This window comes from Manis pentadactyla, chromosome 5, assembly GCF_030020395.1.
Source record: "Manis pentadactyla isolate mManPen7 chromosome 5, mManPen7.hap1, whole genome shotgun sequence".
Lineage (NCBI taxonomy): Eukaryota > Metazoa > Chordata > Mammalia > Pholidota > Manidae > Manis > Manis pentadactyla.
Window position 1 is genome coordinate 44,597,717 of NC_080023.1, and position 24,012 is coordinate 44,621,728.

General features: G+C 37.8%; 1 long non-coding RNA gene across 1 annotated transcript; it reads right to left on the bottom strand.

Annotated features, from left to right (window-relative positions):
* Positions 1–536: 536 nt before the first annotated feature.
* Positions 537–19,943, bottom strand: LOC130683934 (uncharacterized). The gene is made up of 3 exons (XR_008998068.1): positions 19,860–19,943; positions 728–775; positions 537–640 (listed from the first exon to the last, which is right to left on the bottom strand). It is a non-coding gene; the product is annotated as an uncharacterized LOC130683934 (long non-coding RNA).
* Between the last annotated feature and the right edge of the window lie 4,069 nt (positions 19,944–24,012).

Genomic DNA, 24,012 nt, shown 5'->3' on the forward strand with positions numbered 1-24,012 from the left:
TTTTTAAAATTGGAATTGCCCAATACCAATGTATTACACATTAGGACCTCTTAAATACTTCCTGTAGTGGGGTGGGAGTGAATTAGAATCCTCTAAGATTTTAAAAGAGGAAAAGAGGATATTCTAGGTTGGCAAGGCCTAGAATGTAGTCTCTCATTATTTAAGTGTGTTTTTTTAATAGAGTTGTTCCTGGTTCTGATACAAATGCTTCCACTGTAACTGCCTGCTTGAGGACAGAGGCTGGCCTCAGAGCAAACAGTTTTGCCTGCTAATCTGCATGGATTCTACAGGTGAGGCTCTATGTGAGTTTCAGAACTTTCTTGAATACTCTTATTGTATACTGTTTGAGAACTTTTGTGAATCTCAAAAAGTGAGAGCCTGAGTCTTTTTAAGGTGTCTGTTAACATGGGATAAATCTTAAATATATGACATGGATAATAGATGAATAAAAAGGTATTTACACTTGAAAAAAAATGATAAGTCTAAATAAAATTCCAAGGCAAATTAAAAAATTTAAAGTTATATTTATGTTGTTTTAATAATTCTGAAGTTTTGATTCTCTAGAGGTCACCCTCCTCTTTGGATTTCTATATTGTGGAATGTTGCTAGGAGCTGTGTCTTGTCTGTGAGCTCCTATGTGCTAAGAAAATGAAGAAAACATATAGTTTTTCTAAGAATTATTCAGAGACCACTTTGGGAAAAAGATGTGCACAAATGAAGTTCTTACCAGGCACAAATGAAGACCACATGGATTGTCCACTATTTCAGCCAAGCCCTGAAATGATAAAAGAAAGTCACTAAAAATCAAAGGTAATTCTTTATCAATTAAATTCAGCAAGAGACAAATTAAATCAGAAACATGGATTTATGATTAATTCTACTGAAGCAATAGACCCACACATGGTTTCTCAGGAATCAAATAAAATGGGAATCAAACTGTGTTTACAGGACTCTAAAATACACATAAAGCTAAGAATCACATTGTCCCAAGAAATGAGAAGCACGAACAATTAAAACTTGACATATCAAGGCAGATCATTTAGTTTTGTTAAGCTTTAAGAAATTCTTTCTCAGGGCAAAAGTGAATGATCATTCCTATGGGGGACAGGAGTACTTGAGCTGGAACTTGAAGAACAGAAGAACAGTTTTCACTCGGGAGAGTAAATGATTTAAATTAATCCCAACTTACTTGGTAATCAAAATGTGCAGTCTTATTTACCACCCCTTACATGAGTCTCACTCCTTAACTTCTGAGACAAATTTTTACACATTCCTCTGAAATTATGGAACCCAGGACAGGAGAGTTTATTGGTAAACATCTGACCAACATTGAGATTTCATTTCTCTACAGAAGAGTAAACACCTGAAATTTGTAGGAACCTGAAAGCCAGTTTGAGGAGCCAGCTCCCAGAAGGTCTGTGAAGCAAATGTTTGTGGAAGAAAAAAATAGACTCTTTCAAAGCATGAGTGTATGTCTTTATGTAACAAATAGCTTATCTAGTCTAATACAGCAATTATTAAATAAAATAGGTTGGTCTTCTTCAACATTTACAATTATTTTTTAAATTATTTAAAAATATGTTTTCTGACTGATTATAGGTTCTGCCCAAAAGAAACCTTTAGAACAGTTCTCATCCACATAAAATAATGCATTTTTCTGGAACATATATCTGAATTTATTTTGTTATGTTTTATACTACTTGGGCCTATGATGGACTTTGTTCTTATTTATGCATATTATTCTAGCTTATTGGTTTCCATATTCTTATTTTTTGTCTCTGCATTGGTAAATATTCATATCATTCAGAAGTAAGAGTTTGGGAATCAGACCTCACTTTCAGTCCTGCAACTTACTACCTAATGGGCCCTGGGCCAAATCCTATACTTCACTAAGCACACTTTTTTTTTAATTTGTAAAAGGGGCTAATTATTAACTTACAAGGTCATTGCAAGGATCAAATGAGAAAATGTGTGAAACTCCTAGCGCAGCATCCTTGCGTTAGATGCTCAGTGTAAGGGAACTCTTCCTTTCGTATGTGTGGCACAGATGTCCTGAACCTAAAAATTAGCAGTTGTCTAGACTAGGAGGGACCATGTAATATTCATCTGAAAGTGATTGTTTTTATTACATATATGCAAACTAATAATTAAATACAGTATATATTAGACCTCTAAGAGCAGGCTCTGAGAAGACTGTAATTTAATCTTCAGCCTCATTCCTCCAGAGCTCATCAAGAATGGAGCCAGTGTAAAAGGCTAGATAATGTCAGGCCAAATGAGCTTTGTTTCTGATTCTCCACCTAAGCCCCATCCATAAAGACACAGCATGGTGACAACACGCAAAGGCTATCATCAGTCATCTTCATTGGTGACCACCTGAAGTTCTAGGAAAAGTCATTTCTTTGAGGTATATAGTGAATGACAATCCATAAAAATTACTGCAAAGTGTTTTATAAATATAAAATGTCTGATGAAAATGATTAGCAATCAGGATTATTTAGAACGTGTGAGAGATTATAGGGAAGATGACTGAGATGTGATCTTTGCCTTGAAGAAACTTCAGTCTGCTTTAGAAGACTCGCTCTTTGAATTATTCTAATTGCATGCTGAAAAATACAAGGATCTATTCTTTTTTAATGAACTGAATTCACATATGGAGGGAACTGACATGTTTTGCATATCTAATATATGGCAGGCCCTGAGCATGCATTATCTCACATAATCCTCACAGCAATGCTATGAAGTAGATAGAATTCTCATTTTGTAGGGAAGGAAATAGAGGCTCGTATACACAATGTGACTTGGATAAGGTCACATAACTAGGAAATGACAAACCCAAGATGTCAGCGTAGGCCAATGACTCTGGATCCAATATCCACACTATTTTCATTACTACAGGAGTAGTCATAGGGAAAATGGGAGGAAAAAAGTCATTGTGAGATACACTTTGAAAGAAGAGTTTGCAAATGTTTGTAACTGCTTGGATATGAATGATATTAATTTCAAGACTTTATTAACATAACTATTTGGAGTCTTGACTGAATTTTAATGAAATATTTCATAAATGAGATAAAACAAGAGCATAAGGAAACAGAAATCCAATTAAATGTGTTGAAAGAAATAGAGTAGTTTTGTCCTCCTATTTAAAAAGACTCAATAAGTTAAATAATGTATTAGTGTCCCCTTATGCAATGTTTTAAATGTTGGCATTTTAAATTTAGAAGGCAACACTGTGGAGAGGAAAAAGCATTAATCTAGAACACATGGGTTTGATTTTTAGCCCTCAAATTACTGTGGTATGATCTTGGGTAGCCCATTTACTCACTTTTAATCTTGTAGGAATATTAGTACCTATCCTACTTCATCCAGCCATCTACTCATCCATTCATTCAATTAGTCAGGCAACCTACATTTATTGATCATATACTAAATACCAGTTACTGGAGACATTTCAGAGTTAAACTAGTCTGGCTGTTTCTCCTGCAGGAGCTCTCAATCTAGAAAGAGAGACAGACATGAATATAAAGAAATATAGTAAAATGTGGTGGCTGCTATAAAGAAAACCTGCCCTGACCACACTGGGTAGAAAGAAGTCACTTCCACTTGGTGAGAGGTGACTAAAAGGACCTCTCACTGACACCATGGGAGAGGTAGGACAGGTGTAATGAAAGAGGTGACACTTGAGCTGAGTCTTGGTAAAGTATTTTTCCCAGTGAATCTAGGGCGTGATGCTGGGAAGAGTGTTCCAGGCAAAGGAAACCACATGAATACACAAAGACATAAGATGGTGTGATAGCTAGGAAACGATATGCTGTTTGATTTGGCTGAAAGGTAGGGTAGGAGGAAGGTGCAACTGGAGATGAGGCTGCTGTGCTGAAGAGGTTTGATTTTATTCCATGGGAATCAGGAAACAGAGTGAAATGATCAGACTTGCATTTGAAAAAGACTACAGTTGTACAGTGAGAACCAATATGAGAATATTATAGGAAGGCATATGAAGACCCATTGTAAACTGTAGAAAACTGTATAAATCACTAAATAAATGTTTTCTTTTATTCTTAGTTCAATATAAAGTCATGATTTGCTATATTATAGACTATGTGTGACTGATAAAACATGAGTTCTATGTAACTATATATTTAAATAAATCTATAAAACAAAGTATTTTTCTTTAATCAGAAACGAATTGTAATAAACAAATAAGGAAACTTGCAAAAATTCCACCCTCATTCCAGGAATCTTTTCTCAACAAAATATGTTGCTGGTGGAGGTCTCTAAAAAGAATAAATCAAAATATCAATGATCTTTGAAAATAACAGGTGTTGGTAAGCATGTGGAGAAATTGGAACCTTTGTAGAGTGTTGGTGGGAATGTACAATGATACAGCCACTGTGGAAAACAGTACAGTGGTTACAGAAAATACTAAAGATATAATTACCATAATGATCCAGCAATTCCACTTCTGGGCATATATCCCCCAAAACTAAAATCAGTGTCCTGTAGAGCTAGTTGTACACCCATGTTCATAGCAGCATTATCCACAAGAGCCAAAGATGGATGTAGTAGAGGAAAGAATCAATGAACTTGAAGCTAAATCAACAGGAAATATCCAAACTGAAACACAAAGTGAAAAAAAAGTGTTGATTAAAAACACCCAGAACATCTAAGAGCTCTGGGGACAAATATCAAATTGGTCTAAGAGAGATGTAATTAGAGTACCACAAGGAGAAAGAAGAGAGAACAAGTCAACAGAACAGAAATATTTGAAGAGATAATGATAAAAAATTAAAGTTTTTCCAAAATTATAATCAGACAACAAACAAGTCAGGAAGCTCAGAAAACCCCCACTGAGAAAAACAAAAACATTTGACCACATTACAATCAAACCAGTGAAAAAAAAAAAAAAGAAAAAATCTTGAATACAGGAGAAAAAAATCTTTACATGCAGAGAAGATAGGAATGACAGCAGCCTGCCAGAAACTGTAATAGAGCAACTTAAATAAACAACAAAAGAAGTAAACCCAGAATTCCAGAATTCTATATCCAGTGAAAATATATTTCAAAATAAAGGTGAGAAATGGGACTTCTGGAATGATAGACTTTTCTGGAATAACTGACTCTCCAGCACAACCATTTAACTGGCAAAAAATAATTTTTATTTATTTAAAGTCTCTGGAAATTATCCTAAGGTCATGCAGCAAATGGAAAAACATTCATTCAAGAAAATTTACTAAATATTGATTAAAATAATTATATTTGAGCCACAGCCCACTCTACTATCCCCCAGCTCCTCATTACAGAAGCTCTACTCATGTGCAGCCAAGAAATTGAGAGCTCTATCTCTACTCCCACCCCCACCCCGGTTTCCAGTCTGGGGCTACAGTTCCATCTCAGTAAGGGCAGGCACTAAAGTTTCTCATCTGTTCTGGGAAGCTCTGTTCTAGGCAGGTGTGATTAAAATGACTCCGTTTCTCCTCCTCCACCCAGCGCCTAACTCATAGGGCAGAAGCTATACCCCAGGCACAGAAAGCCAATATATTGGGGCCCAAATTACTCATAGGGTGGAGATTCATGCCTCTAGGACAAGCTGAGAAGACCAGGAGCTGCCAACTTGTCTCTTCTCTGTCCCTCAGTGTATACTCACAGCACAGGGGGTATCATTCCAGGGAAAGTGGGGCCTCATGCCTAAATATGGTGGAGTGGTATGGAGGTTCTGCCCTGGAGAAAAGGCAAACCATAAGGACAAATTGCTTTGCATGTCTCCCTGAGAAGATTGACTTTATTTGGGGCTGAGAGTGAAGAACTCCATGCCTAAAGGCATTCTTGAAAAACAATACAGATCTTAGTGGAGAGCAATTAAAAGGTGGTAGGTAGCTCCTTGATAGAGCAAAACAGCAAAGAAGCTAGAAGTTTACTAGATTCAAGGAAAGAGACAGCCAACATGAGGTGTGCTGGGATCAGAGTCAACTCTGGGTTGAGAAGGCTGTGTGCACATATGTCAGGCTGCCCCTGCTCAGAAGCCATCAGAGCAGGACATAAGGCAAACTCGCAAGCATTCTCCAAGCTGCACTGACTAATCCACGTGGTGCTGAAGTCTCACTGAAACAAGGGGCTTCAGTACAACCTTTGACCAAACAGAGACTGAACAACAAGTGGCTCTGACAGAGGTGCAGCTCCTAAGGAAGCCAGACTTAACAGTAACACCGCAGCCATGCCTGAGAGTCTAGAAGACTGCATGCCAACACTGCTTCCTCTGTAAGGCCAGACACATTAGACAGAAGAGGCTTAATTCTCCCTGTTGAAAATAAGGAAGGAGATTTCCCTCCCATCCTTTTTGTCAGGTCATTTACTTTAGAAAACTTGTAGTATTTTCTCTTCTATTTGAAATGTATTCAAATCCTTTTGAAGACTAGAATGGACTTTTTCAGCTTTTTGACCCAGGAATGACTTTCTCATGGACCTGGGAGCCACCTCCTTTAAATGTAATCAAGGGAAATAGCTTCCCTATCTCCCAGTTTCTACAGGAAGGTAGGAGCCTAATTTTGGTGGGGCCTTGTTCCAAGTTGCAAAACTACCTCCTGTTATAAAGATGTGAGAAGTTTGTTTTCCTTCTGGATAAAGCCTATTAGCTAAGACGATGGTCACCCCAATAACCAGGTAAAGTCAGCACCAACTATGTGTGACAAAAGGTGCTATCATACCCTCTTACTTGGCTAGCTGTTGTTTATCGTGAAACTATGCCCATAATTGGTTGCACCTGCTCACATATAAGGGTGAGATGCTCTCTGACTTTTAAATCTCTTCCTGGATTGCCTGTGGTACACATCACACTGGTTTAATGATTATTCAATAACAAAACTGTTTTCTCTCTCTACTGGTGGATAGGTTTTTCTGGGTTAGGAGAAGATTTTGTTTTTAGTTACATTTCGCCAGTACCTCTCCTGAACAATGAGAGAAGAAACTTCCAAACAACTAGCTCCTGGCTGAAAAGGCCCAACAATTGTAGCAAGTAGTGAGCCTGGACCACAGCCTGCTAGCCACACACATTCAGCGCTAAAAGCACAACATCTAATTGGCCAAGGAAACGTAAGCACAGCCTTTAACCAACTTTGTTGTTCTTTAGCAAGATTGTTTTTGGCCATTCAGAGTCCTTTGAATTTCTAAAGGACTTTGGAAGAGCACCTAAGCAAAGCACCTCTTAAGGAGTGGTAGAACCTCAAACCTAACGGGCATCAGCCAATACCATAATCCATACAGTCCATTTCAAAATAGTTCTAACAACTACCTGTTTTGCTTTATGAATGAGAAAACATTTACTCTCCCAGGAAGCTCTCTCTTTGTTCACTGCCTACCCAAACCTTTTCCAGTCATTAAGATTCAGTTCACATACTGTCTGATCACTGCAGGACACATTACTGCCTTTCTCTCAATGGCTACCTACCTACCATTTATGTAAGAAAACAGAACACTTATTTAAACATGGTTTTATTTTCAACTTATGGCAGTATGGGTGTAAACTCAAGGGTAGAGACAATGTCTTAATCTTTTTTTTATTCCTGAAATAAAACTTGAAACTTAAATCTACATTTATTGGATTGAATGCCACTGTTCATAGTTTTTCTCAAACTATGAATACATTCATACTTAGATAAGCTTTAAAAAGATTTAGCTGCTTAAACTATCTATCATAACATTGGGTATAACAGTACATAGCTGACATCTTTTTAAAATTTAATTATGAGGTAAGGGGTTGCAACTTTAAATACTTAACATTTTCTTTTGCTTCAGGCAATGATCTTGGTACTTTTTATAAATAATTTCATTTAATTAAGTGGAGTAAAATGGGAGTCATATGTAAACATTATTATACATTTTAGGGCAAGCAATATTTTTTATCAACTTAAAATGTCAGTTAAACTAATTTAGTTACTCAAGAGATCATTTGCTAGAATCCCAAATTCTCTCTTGACCTACCCCATCACCATGAAAGTATCAAACTTAAAATACTCAACAACTAGACTTTGCAACATTGCTAAGCATATCCTGATTCATGGGAGTAATCATATTTTTAAAAATATGCTTACAAAAATTAACTGTAATTGTTCTAAAACTATTTTCATTTTACACATTTGAATTATAACATGGAGTAAACACTTATTTCCTCCAAAACAATTATTTCAGCTCTTTTTCCATTGAGTCTTCCCTTAGTAGCTAAGAGTTTGCTTTGTTCATATTAGATTCACATGACCGTCAAAATATGTAACTGTGGATGCCAGATGTATTTTTCAAATCAGGGCAAACAGTTAGTGGAAAATTTTTACTATTTTCTTCCTAAAATAGTTACTGGAAAATATTTTCTAAAAATATTCATTGGGAACTGTGGTAGAATGATTTAATGTTGAAACCACTGCTTTAACTGAAATATTGTTGGCATTAGGGATTGCATGAGTCATTAAGTGGAATAAAAAGACATAGAACTTACGTTATTGAGATATTTAAAAGATTTCAAAAAGATACAAATTTAAATAACGTAGCTTAATTCATAGCATTTGGTATATGACTGTCATCATTTCCAATGGTGAGATTTAGTGAGTGATGGGGGATAAGTTGCTTGCATGTTAATCTTTTCTAACAGTCTCAGCTATCACATATTTTAAATATTTACTCATGCATTTCCCTATCACCTGGTGTTCTCCCCATGTGAGTGCCAGTCTCCAAATTCCCTCTTTTTATAAGGACACCAGTCATATTGGACTAAGGCCCACTTTGCTGGTCTTGTTGTTACTTGAGTATCTCTGTATAGATCCTACATCCAAATAAGGTCACATTCTGGGGAAATGGAAGACTTCCATCTACTGTCCTCATTTAACAGACAAAAAAAATGGAAGCCTAGGGAGGTAAAGTGACTAGTACTAAGTGACTGCACACATCATCCCCAGCTTGAATGACTTCAAACAGGACAGGAATCCTTAAATTAAATCCATAGACCTAGGGGTTTCCATGAATGAACTTGGTGGGGGGTCTATATATCTCCAGAGAGTTTGTGCACAAAAAAGTCTGTGTATACCTCCTAACAGTTTGTGTGCACCAAATTCTCAAAGGTATCTATATTTGTTCAAATAAATTATCAGCTCTTATGTCCTCATATCAGAGATACTTGGTAACCATTAGTTGACTTAGGTATATTAAATTCTTAACCAATAAAAAGGTAGTAACCACTGAAATCAGGTAAAATAGAACACAGTCATTCTCTGATAAGTAACTGTCCATGTTTCCTGCTCCCATAATGCTCTACCTGTGTAGAATCTTTCGTCAGCCTTTAGTTCCCAGTCCTGGATGGATTATACAATGCTGTGTGTGTCTATTCAACCAATTAAGAAAAATGTTTAAATCACAAATTCACCTCCCTTAGGAAATCATCAATCTTTTTATTTAACTTACCATTTTATTTAATTAACAAAGGTTTAATGGAAGTTAATAAATGATATATTAATTATTTTTAGGGAATTACTTTCTTCTTATTTAAGTAGTTCAAAATTTTAAATGCTTGTAATTTTCATTGTTTCCATCAAGTAAGACATACCACATTCAATTAAACCTGAGTTTCCTTACTTTGCTATTAGTCCAAGTACCAGGGGAAATCCCTAGTTTATCCAGGACATGTGCTGGAACAGTGATCAAAACTGTACTTTGAAAAAGGCAGGAAAATGCCTTGGGCCCAAGACAGGTGATATAAGCAGAGAACAGCAGCACTGTAGAATAGGTACTCGATAAATATTTTCAAACCAATGAAAGAAAAAAGAAGTAGCTAATGCTGCTAGGAAAACAGAAAACCCTCTTTGAAGAGGGAGCCATTAACCTTAGGATCAACCGATAGGACGCCCATCCCTAGAGGGTGATGTAATGGTTAGATCCTTGTCTGAAAGAACATGTGTGTTTGTGGACATTAAGGAATTGCACCAAACTGATGATTATAAATGTAGACATCAAATACAATGTCTATCTGTAGTTATTTAACATTTCTTTTTGGTTAGTTTTTTTCTAAGGACTTGCAAATATGGAAACAACTCAAAGTTCCAGGAACGAAACCTCAAGACAGAAGTACAATATTCTGAAAGAAGCAGGTCAGGTCATTTGCACCATAGATGTGTATGATAATGAATTATATTTTTTAAAAACCTCAAGTATTATTTGCAATAATTCAGACTCTTCAGGAGCACTGACAAGTAATGATGCACTTTGTCAGTGGAAATTAACAACTCTCTTCATCACAAGATTAAGTCTTACTCAATTCCAGCAACGAGTAGCTGCTTAACAAATGACTCTGGATTTATATTCATAAAATTTATTTCTAAACTAAGTACAGTTAAGACCCTTGTTAAGTATAATCAAGGAAGATCCTATGAAGCCTGATATTTATCTTGTCTAGCTAGCTACCTTGTATCAAAAAGAGTGGATTTCTCACCCTAAAAACTTCCTGAAGGAATAAATTATCAGTTTGACATCTAGCAGCATCTAAGACTTAAAGAAATGAACACAGGAATTTTAGGACTCCCTTGGTGAGGGCCAAGAGAAGAGGGATCTCCCTCTGTCTTTGCTTTGTACCTCCTGGAACACAAATCCTTGATATTTTAGAGAGAAAAGAATCAGATCTTCAATGAGACATCATATTTAAACTACTTGTCTTACCTGGAGCTGAGGTTTCTTGGTATTGAGTGTTGTCTTCCCTAGAAACTGAGAGTGAAGTCTTGGCAGGAACTGTGGGTACTTAAATAAAGACATTTTGTTGTTGCAAATTCTATCTTAAACTTATTCACATTATGATCTATTCATTTGGTGGAATACTAGGCACTTCTTAAAATGGTGTTAGAGAGGAAATTTAATAAAAAAGAAAATGCTCATTAAAATTTTTCCTTTTTTATGGTATATTGAAAAATTTCTTGTCATTAATAAAATTCAACATAATATGGCAGATATGGACCCAAACTGATGGATAGCCACTCAGAAATACATTCTAATTTTTGTGCAGTGCTATTACACAGAAATATTCCTACTTTCTAAACATCTTCCAGTTACATCAAGAGTTCATCTTGGAAGAACAGTGTCAAAATTTTTCAGGACAGAAGAACCTGTCATCATTACACAAGAACACAGAGACACTTCCTCATAGTTCATCTGAGCAATCATTCAAGAACCACTCTGACAGAAGACTGGGAATAACTAGTATGAAACAAATCTGGAGTTCTTAAATGCATCATCTTCTATATTGTCATACAAAGATTATTTAACTTACAGCCTCAAGAAGTTGATACTACTGAATCATCTAATGTTACCAGGTGATCTGAGGTCAGGCTCAGTAGCCCCTAGTTCTAGAGCTGATCACAAATATGAAAGTCATTTAGAGTACATGATCATTGGCTATAGCTCCCCACCACGATTTTAACTGAAGAACTTAATGCTCCTATTGTGTATGTACAGATGCCATAAATACAAGTGAGAGTTTAAGTTGTCAGAGATAATAGTTGTTCCAACTCTGAAAGAAAAGGAGGGAGGGTGGGATTCAGAGACCATGGAAAAAATGTATTTGTTCACACAAAAATACTCATTGCGACTATTATGTTCTATGCTGAAGATAAAATGAGCAAGACAGAGACATTTCCTCACAGTATAGAGTTCTGTGTACTTTCCACTTGCAAGTAATTCTTGAGTATCTTTCTTGTGCCAAAATTGTAGGTTGGGGTGAGGGAATAACCCATAATGCCTAGTTCTGAAGAGCAGCAATAAATTCCACTTGTGTTGGAGATGTTGAGGAAACACCATTTTTTAAAATGACAGGAGACAACTACAAGATACCATGTAATAAATATGCAGTGGCTTGGAAGAATAGTCCGGGGTAAGATTATTAAGTGGATGAAGCTTGACATCAGTGCTCCACTTACATTTTTATGCATTTCCTTTCTTTGGGTGTCTCTGAAGCTCCCTAGCATCTTCCTGAGGTTTTCTTCTTGTTATTCACAGCCCATGGCCTCAGAGCTAATCCAAGGCCAAGTAACTAATTTGGTAATTCCTACTAGACTGTCATGGGAAATCATTTAGGGTTATTCTCCTAAATAAAAGACAGGAATTTTAACTTCAGCCCTGTGGAGACACCTGGAATATCAACAGTGCCTTATATTGTCATCAAGCTGTTAATTTACAAACATTAGTGCAAGGTACTCTTGTGTTAAGCAGGAAGGAACTTTGAAGATTAATAAAATGTTGACCATATCTGACTGGGACCTAATCTCTGACCTTAACTATTCACATGTCAAGCCAACACTTTTATAACTAACTTGTATTAATGTTGATTTCCCTGATGACTTGCTTGTTTCCATTTATTCTGCACTAAATGTGTTATTTTGTTTGTTGCTTCACATATTTCATTCTAACTTCCTAAGGAATTTCAGTTTCCTTATCCAACTCCTCCAGTTTTTGCTGTCCTTGTTGTTTTTGGTACTCTCTTCATCCTGTCTCCTCTATCTCCAAGACAATACATTTTAAGCTATGGATTTCTGTCAATTAGCAGATCATGAGCTCAATTTTGTAAGTCTCCTACCACCATCTTTAAATGAAGAGAATAGAACCTGAGAGAACTGAAAATATTCGAGCACCCCACCCATGATGAGGGCAAAGATCTTCCTTAAACTTTGACTCAGTGAGGACTGTGTGTGAGTGCATGTTGGACTATGATATAAAATGTATTTCTTACTAAGTTGTGGTAAGAAAATCTTGGGCAACATGGTCAGCGATTTACTAAATAATTGTCCTAAGCAAGGAAGTTATCTTTTGCAAATTTATTTGGATGCCCCTAGCAGTCGCTCCCAGGTTCCTGGCCTGTTTCCCCTTTGGCTTTTGATGTCGCCCTTCTTGGCTCCAAGCATCATCTCATGACCTTGAGGGTTAGACCCTGCCTGTGCCTTGGATCACACACACAGCCTTGCAAGCTGCTGTCAACATCGATCCTGCATGTCTGTGTACCTCTTGACGCCCTTCTGTCCCACATTACACCAGATGCAGCCTAGCCCCAAGAAAAAGCCCAGAGATGATGATGGGAAAGCTCTTGATATATATAAATCCATATGCTTGACCCTTTTGGGAAGAAGGGTCTCATACTCTTTCTATGTTGAAGCAACTGACCTCACTATATAAGAGAAAAAAGACTCAGGAAATTAACATTTCTTGGAGCTACCTGGAAGCAAAACTCTAATTCATGGAGGACCTCTTAGACCATGATCTTAGATTAGCAACTTAGTTAAATTTTGAAAATATAGCAGCAAAAATTCAGCGTTTTTAAATAAATCAATCCCATGAGAAAAAATCCTAATTACTAGTTATTATCTGAGGTGATAGTTGTTATAATAAAAATACTATTTTAAAAGGTCAATTAGAATAAAATTATACTGTAATTATAGTTTTTCATATTCTTGCTTCATAAAGATATAAATTGAAAAGTAGAGTAAATATTCTTTGTTCCTAATATAAATCTTTTGCTTTAAAAATGGCCTGGAAGGGACCTTCCTCTACAATTATTTTGGTCAAAATATAGAAATGAGGTAGTGTTGGGGGAAATCTGTAGCTTTTTACATTGCCATGGTAATAATCTACATTGTCATGTTTGTACAGTCACAACCTCCCAGCCATAGTTTGCCCTGGAGCCTAAATGGCTATGTTGGTGCCATCAGCTGCTTTTATAACATTTGGAAAATGATGGTCATTTCCTTATCCTATTTGCTACTATTTAGCCAATGCAGAAAATAACATATAAATGAGGTTTCTTTTCAGAGGCAGCTGTAACTTGATGAAAAACTGCCAGGGATTCATTTTACTAGATAATATAAATTAAGTACATGCAAACTGGAACAGAAATTCCCTCAGAAAAATTAAGGCATCCCCTGTCTCCCCAAGCATAATTATATGAATGCCCTTACAGTCTTGACATAGAAGCCTTAAACCTAGAAGAAGACTTAGGGAAGAGCTACCAAGATATCTATGGAATTAGAGTGTCCTTGAACAAAAAGTACTAGCCCCATTGAGAATACAGTGTTGCCTAATTTCTAGCAACTAACAATAATAAGAAACACATGAATTAGAGAGCAGAAGGTAGGGGGCTAAGTTATTAATCAAACCTCTAGTGATGACTGAAGCTGATCTCTGGGTGCTTCCCAGGGTTGAACTGATCCATAATGCAGAGTTCTGCCCCAACTCAAATTCTGCATTCCAGGGGACTGTCTAGCGTGTGGGACATGGCAAACATCCAGTAAATGTCTGTAACAGTTGGCTTCATCCTGGAGTTCTATATTTATTTTCCCCTTGTTGCCATTTTCTCATTTATTTTATATTTTCTTCTGTAGGTTTCCTTCATGGAACAAGAAGAGTTGTAAATAAATATTACATAAAGGTAAATTAAATACTCATGAAGGGTAAAAGTAAAATTGTAAATAGTGAGTGCTATAAGACTTATAAACCAACATGCTATGGGATTTCAAAGGAGGAGAAGTCACATGTGCAGAGAGAACCCAGGTGAGGTTTCATGGAAGAGGTGATTTTGACAGGTTATAAACATAGGTAGGAGTGTGACTGGCAGAGGACGATTCTGAAGGATGAAGAGAGCTAACTCTTTTAACTTATTTCATACATTTTACTCAAATATTTGTTTCTGATTCCAAAATAGAAGCTTAGAATACAAAGTATAACAATATAACCTGTCGTATAGGCATATAGAGAAGAAAGTCTATCTTTTCTTGTGGCCATGAAAAGAATAATGGGAGGTTCCTGTTGAGAGAGGAAAACAAATTTACCATAATGTAGAAAGGTACTCCAGGCTAATATTTGAATTCTTTAAAAGCAGCTGTAATATCTATTATTCATCCTTTGATTGCCTTAGTCCATTTGGGGTGCTGTAACAATATATAATAGTCTAGGTGGCTTAGAAAGGACAGACATTTACTTCTCACAGTTGTGGAGGCTGAAAAGTCCAAGATGAAGGCGCCCACAGACTATGTCTGGTTAGGGCCCATTTCCTGGTTCGCAGAGGCCGTGTTTCCACTCTGCCCTCACATGCTGGAAGGGGAGAACTCTGATCTTTGCAGCACCTTGTAAGGGCTCCACCCTCATGACCTAGTCACTTCCTACAGGCCTTTCAACACCATCAGAGGGGGATTAGGTTTCAGCACATGAATGAGGGGGTGGGGAAGGGACACACAAACATTCGGTCGACAGGAATTACCAAAAGTCAAATTGTATTCCCTCCCTGTTCAACGATCCCTACTCTTGGCTCAGTAGAACACACTAATCATTTCCTTACAGCTCATGCCCATCTCCACCCGCCTGCCCTGCCTCACCTGAGAGTACTGTCCACTCCAGGGCATCCTCCAAGGTTGGGGGAAACTAAGGCTCTCTTGTGGGAAGGGTCTCCTAGGATCATAGTGCTAGTCAAGTCCTCTGGGATTCTCCTTCCCCTTGGGGGGATCGGACACATGATTATACCCCCCCTGACTCTGATAAACTCAAGAGGGTGAGCTTCAAAGAGCTTCACCAGAAGCTTCATGAGACCTTTTCACATGTGGACCCAAAGAATGAAGCCTTGAATAAAACCAGCGTCCCCTCACTGCCTGTCCAGTCATCTTGGTGAATTTCCATTTCTTAAGGACCATCCATTTACTTCAATGGCTGCCATCCAGTAACAAATCCTCAAGAGACACCACCTGCTGCTCACCGTGAGGGTGTGACCTTACCCTCTCCCCGCCTCCATAGGCTATCAGACAAGAGTGCCACATGAGCCTAATCTTCTGTTTGCATCAACAGGGCTAGAGGAATTTTGCCACCACACTCATCTGTGACTTGACTGATATTTTTTCTCTCAGGATCCCCTCTAGTTTCCCACAGGCACTAGAACCCTGCCTCAAACAGTTCAGTTCACTGGAGCCCTAGCTTCCACATCTAGAACATGAGGTCCTATTTCTCAAGGCTGTATCTTGCTTCCAGGATCCCTTCCTAATATATAATTTATACAAAATCCAAAAAGCCCTGTTTCCCAGTCTTCTCCTGCCTCTAAGGTAAGAGGGAACTTGAATTCTAATGCCAGATAGAGTTGCATTATAGCAGTGTTTTCCAAACTTACCTGGTCATAAAAAGTCATCAGGTGCATTCATTAAGAATACAGAATCTCTATAGCATCTTACTATGCTGATGGACAGTGACTGTAATGGGGTATGTGGTGGGGACTTGATGATGGGGGGAGTCTAGTAACCACAATGTCATTCATGTAATTGTAGATTAATGATACCAAAATTAAAAAAAAAAGAATACAGACTCTCAAGCCCTTCTCTAGAGGTTTAGTTCAGGTCTTCTGGGGTGGGGTCTGAAAATGTATTTTTAACAAGTCACCTAGATGACCTCTAGGACGTTTTTGCATTTAGGAAAATACTGAATTAGTTTGCTATATGCCTTCCCAGACCTGGTGATTTGGACTTCTAGCCTTTCTGGAGGGGAGATAAACACTTGTCCCAATTAATTTCCCATAGTTCCAGCCCTAGTCAGCCTCCATCATACCCTTCTTTCTTCCATATTCCCAGCATGTCTTGCAGCCAGGGTCACCCTAACCATGACACTTCTTTCACCCAGAAGGACCTCCTTGGCCTATGACCCTGTCACTCACCTCCCAGAGAAACATCCCTACCTAGGAGTGCCTGCTCCCACCTCCCAAGCCCCTTGAATGAGTTCCTTCAGACAGTATTGCAGACCCATATCAGATGGAATTTTCCACACTTCATGGACATGCTGATTTTAATCTCTGGGTCTTCCTGAGAGGACACCAGCTCTTTATACCCATTAATTTCTTTTGGCTCTTGTTGGCAACCTCCTCTTTGCTGGACAGCCTTTCAGATAGGCAGCCTATTCATGATAATTCTTGCACTGCGAAAAACTATATAAATAGAGTCTCTACCACACTGTCATACATATGCCTATATTGTCAAATAATTTTTCCTACAGTATATAAAATGTATATAAATTCCTAATGTATATAATGTGTATTTTTCCTAATGTATATAAATGCCTAATGTCTAATATATATAAATCTCTCCAGTTTAGCCCCAACTCAGTACTTATAATCACCATTTATTTAACACCTTTATTTATACAAGTCATTTAATAAACATTTATAGTAAATATATTTGCATTTTCTTTATATTTATTTTCTCCCTGAGAATAGACCCACACCTTAACTTCTGTCTCACTCTTACTTATCCATCACAGCACTGAAATACCCAGATACACAGTAAGCAATCAAGAGAATTAATGAGAGATTTAAGGTATACCACAGCAACTGAGTGACAGAACTCATCATCAGTCTAAAGACTAGAATGCTTAGAAATCACCTCTTTGAAGAGATACCAGCCATGAAATGTCAAAGAAGAAGGCTCTACAGTTTTAGCTCCCTGGGTCATCCTAGACTTTCACAAGGTCCATATCTCAATCTACTTGACAAGTGGAAAATAAAATAAAACAAACAAGCACAACAAAACCCAAAATTTCCCCTGCTGCCAGAAAATAATGAAGATGAAGGTTGGTGGTGTTTTGCCAACGGGTTTCAGCCCTGGGCAAGTTTGCTATGGATTCAGTGTGACCAAAGAAAATGACAGCAAAACGTTCTTGGAGTGAAAGGGTTATACCCAACTTTATTTCCAGGTGGCAGGTCAGTCACTAAAATCCCGTCCACTCAGAGCGAGTCTGCAGGCAGCAAGCCAGTCTCTGCCTCTGGGCCCCTCTGTCCACACAGCTGTCCCGCACAGCCATCCTCCGGGCCTCTCTGCACAGTCGTCCTGCACAACAGTCTTCCGGGCCTCTGCCCTCGGTGCTGCCACCACTCCAGCCTCTGCTCTGCTCTCCTGCAACCTTGCAGGCCTGCCACCATGTCGTGCCCAGAGCACTGGGTGGAGCTCTTTTTATAGATTCAACAGCCATGTATTGCCCACAGGTGTGCAGTGAGCTAGTCAACCAGGACCAGGTGAGAATCCTGGCCACAGGAACTCTAATTTATCCACAGTGGAAACCTAAAAAGTGGAGTTGTCAGTGCTTATGGTGGCGTTCATGGCAGCAGTGGTCGGTGGGCTGAGGGTCAGGGAAACTAAGGAACACAGCAGGAAGGAGTGAGTTCTCTGCCTGGGAATTCTGCATCTAGAGACTCCTCTTAGAAATCACCAGTCTTCCCTGAAAATGCTTCATTTTGTTTTTGTTTTTGTTTTTGTTTTTTGGAAAATCATCCTTTTGAATCAATTGCATTCTGAAAAATAGGAAGCTCTAACAGAAAAAGGATGGGATGGGTGTGGGTTAATGGAGGAAGGGTCATTCAGCAAGTGCCCGGGACGTCTCAAGCTTGGTGCTCAGTGGTGTGTGCGTGCTCTCTCGGTTATCCAGACAGTGCTTACTCACGAGAAAACTTATTGTTCCAGGTCACCCAGTACAAGAGTAGGCTCCTAACAAAGGTTGGCCTTACTGCGGAGGCAAAGTTCTTCTCCTGACATGAATTTACCAATCCAAAGCAACAAACATCTACTGAGCACTTGCATCAGGCCCGCTCGAGCACTGGGGACATGGCATGGAAGACAGATAAAAATCCCTGCCTTCAAGGAGTCTATTTTCTAGGGTGTTCCAAATCATCCTTTGGGATATTTAAGATCATTTAGAATACTTTTTAAATGTCTGGAAAGACACTGAGAAAGGAATGACAATGCTATCCAAGCCGAAATCAATAAGAACCCTATCCAGAGAATTTATTATTTTTTGTATTCATTTTTATAAGGCTCACTAGAGCCAGGGCAATTTCTTTTCTTTATTTCAAAATCAGTGAAAGGCAGAGGAGATATGCAGACACTAAATGATATTATAAAGGGAATGATTAATGTCTCATAAATATTAATTTCAAAATTCATCCTCTACTACTACTGTTCTTCAACACCATACTATTATATTATATACCAGTAGATACAAGGGTCCACTTAGCTATTATATTATATACCAGTAGATACAAGGGTCCACTTTATAACTAATTCTTGTGTCATGTTTAATGAAAGAAGTCATATTCTCCACTCCACATAGACACATACACTTCATGTAGCTGCAACTGCAATTTTTATTCTGGCCTTCCCTTGACCCCAAAACTTCCAAAATCTTTGGAGAAGAGTTTAGAATGGTCAAAACCATAAAGGAAATGAATTTAGCAAGCCAATTCCAAGAATCTCTAAAGTTTGTTTATATAATTGAGCAATGTGGAGTCATTTTTGAGTATCAAAGAGAAATCTTTTGCACCCATTATTTTTTCCCTTTTAGGTATAGAATAAAAATCAACTAGGGATTATTATCTTGACATTTGGTGTCATGTTAACCTAATGATTCAAGTAAACATGAACTCTAGAACAATTTTGGGAAAATCTACTTTGATTCCTGTAGTACCAAGAGGTCTTCTTGCATTCAAAAGAGAAAATTAGCAATTTTGAGTGTGATCTTATTATGACAACATTTTGATCAAGGTCAATGTTACACCAGCATTTTGGCCAAGGCCACTGTTAGAGAAAATATTGCCATCTTATTTCTTGTTTATTCCATTCCCTTCTCAAGTGCCTCCTAAAGAACACTTTAAATGTGAGCCACCTAGGGATTTGGGGGCAACTGGAGGTACCTTTACTCATTTGTAGTTTTCTTTTTTTTTAATCCAGACACATTCTTTCTGGGCAAAGGAATAATTCAGAGGTTTAAATATTGAGATTTTTAACATTAATGAAATGTAAATAAAGAGAAATTCTCTTTTCCGCTTTACCTACCTCGGCAAGTCAAGATCCTTCTAACACACTGTCCTTTCTCCAGAAACACACAGACTAGGGACCAGATTCATAACTATAAATGGGAGGTACTGGCCTGAACTTGGGTTCTGTGGGAATAATAATGAGATTACATTATGCACAAGGAATAGAAGATAGTGGGAAGGAGAAGTGCAGAGTTTCATTGTGTTATAAAGGAGTATACAGTAACAGAAACTGAATGAGCAGGAGAGAGAGCAAACTATCACTAAAAGGAGACATTATTTAGGAACTCATTACTGGAAAACTGGTATAGATTATTGCAACCATTCCTTTTTTCCTACAACATTTAGTGTCACTGTCTTATACAATTATTCAAAGAACTTACATTATGGCACTTAAAAATAAAAATTTTAAATAAGAAACTTCATATATCTAAGGACTTCTTTCAACTGATTAAAAAAAAAATAGTCCTTATCTTTAAAAGAGTTTAAAGCTCACAGGAACTGTGAAAGCAGTAGAGTTCTCATGTACCCTTTACCCAGCTCCCCCCATAATAATATGTTACACAGCCTTAGCATATTGTCAAAACCAGGACTTTGATGTTGTTCAATATTAACTCACGTATAGACTTTATTCAGTTTTTACAGATTTTCATATACACTTTATTCTTCTTTTCTTTTCTTTTTCTCATCTATTGTTCTATGAAGTTGTACCACAAGTGTAGATTCAAGTAACCAACACGTCACCCAGGATGTAGAACTGTTCCATCGCTACAGAGAAAATCCCTGGTCTAACTCCTTGATTGTCAAACCCTTCCCCTAACACTAGACCAGGCAACCCCCTTCAGGTCTCTAAAACTGTAACTGTCATTTGGAGATTGTTATATAATCATACAGTATATAACCCTCTGAAATCTCAAAGGGTTTGGAGGGTTTTTCAGCTTGCCCTTAAGATCCATCCTTTACATAGATTTTTTTTAAGTTCCCACTAAGCAAAATTTAAAATAAAACCAACACTGCCTTATGATCAAAATTGACCTAATTGTTTTCTACCTGCACTAGTCAGGGGGAAAAAAACATTCAGAATAACTAGCATTTTGGTTTGTTTTAGTTTTTTTATAAGAAGAGAGAATGGTTGCATGTACCATTTGGAATGGAGTGCAGAGCTGTTAAGGGTGTAACTCTGGAGGATATTAAGGAGAAACAGCTTTGGCAAGTTGAAGGATCTTATTTTGGCCTACCTAAAATTACAACATTCGGATCACCAGGACCACAAGCATTTTGGTTTATTGCCCAATAGTTGTTACTGTTTGTGGAGAACAGGCTAAAGTTATGGAGGTAAAATCTGCACTAAGAACAAGTTTCAAAAACCCCTGAAATTGATCAAATACCAATTACCACAATTTCTATATCTGCAGTGAGGAAGGCTACCTATGAAAAGTAGATTTTCACAATCATTTCCATTATTAATAAAGTGGTACATTTGTAAAGTTTCTACTAAAGAATATTACTTCTTTCAGAATTTTAAATGCTTGGATTTTAAGAATTTAATATAAAATCTGCATGATGCTAAATTTTAACAAATTGAGTCAGTTCTTCATAGCCTAAAAAGCTTTTTAGTTATACAAGTTTGGAGAATAAAAAATGATTCAGATAAATTTTCTAAAGGCCTGTTTTAGCATAAAACAGATTCAGAAATATGGTAGAAAGTTACACCCAGGAAATATTGAATTCATTTTTTAAAATATGTAAGTAGGTATGTCCTGTACTATAGTGACAGTAACATGCCTCCTAACAGGTATTCCCAGTCGGCAGCTTTCCGGTTCCACAGCTCCTGTAACTCCTTCTGTCAGTGTGCTTGGCCTTGGGCCTGCACCACCTGCTCTAAGGACACACTCCTTCTGCATTCTTTACTATCTTCTGTTGATCGCCTCACCTTACCTTTCACACTTCCCATTATGACCTAGGCAGCACTGCCTGGGGCTCCCCAAGTGGACTCCTGTTTTGAAAGAACCCAGGTTTTATGATGGTGTAACACCACAAGTGGCACTTGTGCAGATCTGTGGGCAGTACTAGCAGAGGCCGATGGTCTCTGTCAGGTCACACAGACTGTCTTTTAAGTCCAATTTTAAAATCACGACCAATATAAACAATCTGATTTTAAAAATGGGTAGGAGCTGAATGGATACTTTTCCAAAGAAGACATGCAGATGACCAACAGACCCATGAAAAGGTTTCCCACATCGCTAATCATCAGGGAAATGCAAATCAAAACCACAATGAGGTACCACCTCACACCAGTGAGACTGGTTATTATCAAAAAGACAAAAATTAACAAGTGTCGGCAAGGATGTAGAAAAAAAGAAACCCTCAAACACTGTTGGTGGGAATGTAAATTGATGCAGACACTCTGGGAAACAGTATGGCGATTCCTCCAAAAATTAAAAATAGAGCCAACATTCAATCCAGCAGTTCTACTTCTGGGTATTTATCTGACGAAAACAAAAAGACCAATTCAGAAAGACAGATGCACCTCTATGTTTGTTGCAGCATTATTTACTATTGCCAACTTGCACTAAGAACCAGTTTGGCTGCAACCTCCGTGTCCTGTTACTGACCCCAGAGTATAGATTCTGAGTTGGAGCACAGGAATAAGGTAAGCAAGGCAAAGGAAAGGGCACCGACATTGGTGAGCAGGTGATTTTAGCCCGTGATCTCATTTAATCCCCACAACAACTATGCTAAGTAGGAAATGTTATCCCTGTTATACAGGAGAGACAACTGAGGTTCGAAAAGGCTATCTAGCTCTGCCATAGTCACTCAGGTAACATGTGGGGTAGGCAGAATTTGAACTCAGGACAGTCTGACTCCAAAGATAATGTTGCTATAGTCACATTGTCATTTGTCATGATTATGATCATTTAATGCCACATCTTTGAGAACATATCCCCCAAGGAGTATCTCTCTTCATGTCATTCATTTTTTCCTTTTTAAATTATATATTGTGCTATAAATTAGAGATTTTAAAAACAACCTATATTCACTTCCAGTAGCTGTGGGAGGGGAAGTAGAGTCACTCCCACCTGGGAATGGTGTTTGGAGGCAGTCAAGAGGAAACCAGGATGTGGGATGAACAAGCCAGACCTCAGCTTCTGAGGAGTCTCCAGAGGTTGGAAGTACACCAAAAGCAGAGACCCGTATTTGGAGAACAGACCTGGGGGGTGTTTGGTGAGCCCAGGTTGAACACAGGGAAGTTAGATTCCTCCCATGAACCTTTCCCACAGACGCATAATGGGACAGATGGCTTTAACAGGAGGCCAGCCCCAAGAAACTGTGAAAGTAAACATATAGATAAGTTTTTTTTCTGGTGCAAATATTCATTACAATTCTTTTTTTTTTTAAATGTCTACTTTATAAAATACAAAGATATTTTTAAGAAACTGAAAACAACATAATTTAAATGCATCTTTAATTTTTACTCCTAAATTTCATCCTTCTAATAAAAATACTTTATGTACTTACATAACATAAATATTCCCAAATAAAGAGTAATCAGACATGTATCCTTCCAGTTTTAATAACTTGTCAACCCTAGAAGGTCCTGGCTATGTAGTTTTCCAATTAAGGACTCATTTATTTGGTATTTCAGAGCACCACCTGGTGGATTAATTAACAACAACAGTCCAGGACAGAAGTGAATCAAAATGGCTCTGAAACAACAGGGATAGAATCTATCCCTTTTCTTTTCTTTGCTCTCTCCTTTGAATCTCCTTCATTCTTTTCCTCTTGCTCCTCTCCCTCTTTTCACTTCCTATGTAACATCTCCTGCCACTGCCTTTACATTTTAAGCTATGCCACCTATCAGTATTGCTGAGTCCTCAGGGTGCCTAAGAGTTCACTTAGGCCTGATTTAATAAAATCTACAAGATTTCTAAATTTCAAGTAGAAGGCAAATATACTTGAAGTTGAAAGATTTGATTTTCTTCCAGAAACTGAATCTGCTCAGGAATGGGTTTGTGTGTCCCCAAGGAGGAGTTTTCGTTTGTCTGTTTTACAGAAAAATAATCATTCTAACAGAACCCTTCTTTCTTATGTTATTTGTAACTAACGACGGAAGTTGAGTGGTTCACAGTGTTTAAGCCTGCTGTGCTCTGGCTTCTGAGAAAGAGCATGGT